Source organism: Miscanthus floridulus, chromosome 13 (assembly GCF_019320115.1).
Source record: "Miscanthus floridulus cultivar M001 chromosome 13, ASM1932011v1, whole genome shotgun sequence".
Lineage (NCBI taxonomy): Eukaryota > Viridiplantae > Streptophyta > Magnoliopsida > Poales > Poaceae > Miscanthus > Miscanthus floridulus.
The window spans coordinates 72,958,480-72,963,730 of record NC_089592.1 but is presented as its reverse complement, the minus strand read 5'-3'; positions in this window follow the sequence as shown (position 1 = coordinate 72,963,730).

The following is a 5,251-nucleotide window of genomic DNA, read 5'->3' as shown; positions in this document are numbered from 1 at the left end:
ATGGTTAAAATAGACGGTAATGCCATTTAGGATAGGAAATTTCAACTTGGTGTCAGATACAAAAGTTTGAATTTTTTAATGTCAAATAAAAAAGACTGATTTGTTTAAGTGCCCTTGCAGTGCACCTATTCCTGCGCGTTCCGCCGAGTGGTGGCGCTGTGTGTACCTGCAGCGGCGGATCCAAAGGGGGGCTGGGGGGGCTCCAGCCTCTCCTAATGGCTTGATTTCAAGCCTAATCACTGTAGTAAAAGCTTGATTTCACCATTAAATCTTCATGCAAATCAACATCTCCATTGTTTTAGCCCTCCCTTATCCCGCATCGTGCATCCGCCACTGTGTACCTGTGATGTCGGTTCGGCACACACGTGAACGATACATTTTTTTTAGGGTTGCTGTGACTCTGAACGAATCTTTTCTTTTCTGAATGAGTGAATTTATTTAACATGGATTGGTCATGCTCGAACGTGGGGCAATATATAGGGCTGTTGTCCGTGCAGCTAGAAGCACGGGCATAGTAGTACTCCGTACGTACGTATATCATCGAGTTGCATTAACAACGCATTGGGTACCGCCTCGAGGTCAATCAATCGCGTGGTAACGTGTTTTTTCCCCCTACCCCATTGGGTACTTTTGTGATGCCGCCATTTGTTAGTTTAGTCACGCTGCCACAACTACGACGACGTGTTGTACTTTCTTAGTATCATATCTGTTCGCTTCGCTAAAAAAATAGGCTAAAAAATACTATCCGCTAATTTGATGCGCCCCCAAATATGACAGCCTAGTTAGTATTTGGGTGTCCTATGATACAAGGCGCCACCACTTGTCTACGTTAACGCACGAGCCGCTAAGGAAATACTCCCTCTATTGATTTTATCGCGTGGGTGCCGGACAGGTTGGGGCGGCGAAGGGGGATGGAGTGGTGCAGCGGCTGGCTCGCGGTCCATGTTTCTTTTTTTTTTGGTTGTTGTTGCATGGGTGGGCAGCGCGAGGTCTGTGGAAGCTTCGAGCGGAGACAGGTGGAGATAAGGGACGCGGCAACTGGTTGGATGGTTGTCGCATGACGGACAGAACGAACCGATGACGTGGAAGCAGGAGGTGTTCGTTTTGGTATCACTATCGAATTCAGCTTCTTTGCAGGCACTCGGCAAAGGCCGATATACACTTGACAAAGTCTTTGCCGGCAAAGGGCGCTCGGTAAACAGTTTATCGACAAAGACATCTTTGCCAAGTGCATTTTATCGGGCACTCGGCAAAGAAAAGTCGCCGTGACGGCGAGCGCTACCGTGACAGCAGCTTTGCCGAGTGTCAAGGTCAAGCACTCGGCAAAGGTCGCCGCTTTGCCGAGCGCCGTTGACTCAGACACTCGGCAAAGGTCGCCTATTTGCCGAGTGCCTGGACCGTGGCACTCGGCAAAGCTATGATGTTTGCCGAGTACAATGGCATTTGCACTTGGCAAAGCATGTTCCCAGGTAGTGACTTTGCCGAGTGTCATGGCCATTGCACTCGGTAAAGTGACTGAAAACAACCTTTTTATTTATTTTTTACATCCCATCCAAACAAACTGAAGATATATATAACAAACATTACCAACATCACATATATATCATTAACAACACATATATATCACCAACACCATATATATATATATATATATATATATATATATATATATATATATATATATATATATATATATATATATATATATATATATAGGGAGAGGCTATTCAGCAGCCGGCTACAAAATAAGTTATTCTGTAGCCACCTCCATTTACTATAATTTTATATACTAATTTACCATAATATAAATACATATTTACGATAGTTGGGTTACTATAACACATGGGGATATTTACCATAACTTTATATTAAACCACTTAGTAAGGAGTTACTATAATCTCGTAAAATAACATAGTAATTATCGTAACTCAAAGTGGCTACAGAATAAGTTATTCTGTAGCCAGCTACAGGATAGTAGTTCTATATATATATATATATATATATATATATATATATATATATATATATATATATATATATATATCACAAACGTCACATGTCTCACAATATATCACAAATAAGTTCACAAGTAATCCAAGTGCTCCATCATCTACAACCACAATTGCAAATAGAAGTACCATTAACAACCACAAGAATCTTAACCAGATGGCCAATGAGACTGATTTGGTGAAGGATTCGCTGAAGCATGGAGATCGTTCGATGCCGCCGATTGATTCTACACAAAGGAGAAGAGATTGCATTTGTGAGACAAGATAAACATATACTATACATGAATAAAACTTTCATACTCCACTAGGTTTGACCGTAAGTATGAACATACAAACTAAAACTACAATACTCACAGGAGTAGAATAGTGAGGAGGTGGAGGTGGAGGTGGAGCGAATAGCAAAGATGGCAGAACTACACCCGTAGCGGCGCCAAGACTTTGCATGTACTGAAGAATCTCCTCCATCCTCCACTGCTCGGCCTCCCGCTCGGCCTCCACCCTCTCCATCTTCGCTTGCATCTGTTCCCGTATCCTCCTCTCTTGTTCCAGCTGGGCCTACAATATATTCACCCCAATGTTACAATAATGCAAAGGAAAGATATTAAAAAACCAATAAACGACGAATAAACCAGGAATAACCTCGAGTGCCTCCACCCGGTGGTATGAAGTGTCCTGCCGAGGTCGTATGGCGGGGCTCATGCTCGTCTTGCTGGCTCGAATCTGAAAGAGACTGGGAGTAGCGGCCGAGTCGATTGTGCCGTCGCCAATCTAGTACCGCCCATGTTTCATAAACTTCTTCGGAGATTCTTCGGTTTACAAGCATCGTACGTGACAACTTGCGCGAAATCTTCTCAAATTTTTATCACAACCTCCACAGATGATATCATGACATCTTGACAAGTTTCATGATTTTCGGACTTCGTTTGCTTTTTATAGAATTTAAAAACAACTCGACCGCAAGTTCGTGGTCATGTTTCGTGAATAAGATGTTCGAAATTGGTGATATGTTCCTGCATACGGCCTCACATTATACTAAATAACATGAATATCATTTTTTTCATTATTCGAATGACTAGCAGTTATAATTTGAATTATCCAAGAAAATTCAATTAAATGAAATAAATTAAAGAAATATAGAAAAAGTCCGAGAAATGTGCCACATTGAAACATGGAGTACCAGGTATTGTATGAGGACTGCAGAAAAAGTTTGAAGGTCAAAAGTGAAAAAAATGGTTTGCTGAGTGTCAAAAAAAATTGCACTCGGCAAATCACCGCTTTGCCGAGTGTCAGGATAGGACACTCGGCAAAGGATTAACGGCGGCTGCCGGCCGTTAGCGGCGGCGGCCCTTTGTCGAGTATTCTGTTTTACCGAGTGCCCGACACTCGGCAAACATGGTCTTTGCCGAGTGTTATTATTTGCCGAGTGTTCGGCACTCGGCAAACCACCTATTTGCCGAGTGCTTTTTTTCTGGCACTCGATAAATAGTCTCTTTACCGAGCGTTCAATAAAAAACACTCAGTAAAGTCTGAGATATTCGACAAAGAAGCCGTCTCCGATGGTGTGCATCGTATCCATCTCATCTCTGCTGACTCTACGCATGATACACATATAATGGTCCAAGAAACCGGGCGATCGACCGGGGCCCGGCGGTGAAGTCCAAGCACGCAAAGCATGCGCAGCAGACGCGTGCAGCTAGCTAGCTGAGATGCATGGAAGAGAATAAGAGAAGAGGTCCACATCATATCTCGAATAATCGATCGTGACGACATTGACACAGACACACCACCATGCACGCACGCACCAGGCAATACAGGGCAAACTCTCATCGCACGCGGCGGCAGTTCTCAGAATCAAAACATTGCCTTCCTCCCAAACGATTAGGGGTGTTTGATCCGGCTACTAAAATTTAGAAGGTGTATCGGAAGAATGTTGTTTGGGGTATTCGGATACTAATAAAAAAATAAATTACATAATCCGTCAGTACTCCACGAGACGAATTTTTTAAGCATAATTAATCCGTCATTAGCACATGTTTACGGTAGCAATATCGTTAGATTATGGACTAATTAGGCTCAAAAGATTCGTCTCGCAAATTAGTCGCAAACTATGTAATTAGTTTTATAATGAGTCTATATTTAATACTCCATGCATATGTCCAAACATCCGATAAGACAGCGACTAAAATTTAAGAGGGACAACCAAACACCCCCTAAACCGAAGCCACCATACTCTTCCTAAATATGTATTTTGTAGCTGGCTACTGAATATACTCTCCCTAAAATTATCATAAATCGAGTGCAGCATATATATATAACTCTGGCCGATGCTGGGATTATTGACCGCAGTGATCCTCTGATGACGAAGTCTGGACTCTCCGCATATATATATATATATATATATATATATAGGGTAAGGCTATTCTGCAGCTGGTCATAGAATAACTTATTCTATAGCCACCTTGATTTACGATAATGTTTGTACCAATTTACGATAACATGAATATGCATTTACGATACTTGTGTTACTACAACTCACGGTAATATTTACCATAATGTTATAGTAAACCACTTAGTAAGGAGTTACTATAGTCTCGTAAATTAGCATAGTAACTATCGTAACTCAAAGTGGCCACAGAATAAGTTATTCTATGGCCAGCTGTATAACAGTAGTTCTATATATATATAACTCTGGCCGATGCTGGGATTATTGACCGCAGTGATCCTCTGATGACGAAGTCTGGACTCTCCGCCCGCCCCATAGGCTTGATGTTAAGTTATGGCCGACCTTCGATATTACTCACCCTCTTGTGACGCCTTGGGATGCACGAAATGAAGTATTTCGAGGTGAACAGACATCGATAGTGAAGATATTCACCCGCGTTACTGAGGACCTCGCTGTGTGGAAGAAGTGTTTTGTCTTAGACCGTGTTCGTTTATCTTATAATCCGTCTTTTTTAGCTTGTTTTTTTAGCCGGAACAATATTTTTCTCTTACAACAAATCAGCCGGAACAATGTTTCGGCTTGTTTTTTCAACGAAGCGAACGGGGCCTTAAGAGCCGTTTGGTTCTTTTCATTGTAGAGGAATTGGAATCTACTTAATGGATTAGGCTATTTGGCTGGGCTAACAAGTCCAAAGCCTTCAATTGACCCCCACAGACGATAATAATGATACTATTTTAGGTGGGCATCTCCTGCAAGATCATCGATGCTCTAGGGACATCAGCCGTTCGTTGCGACTTGA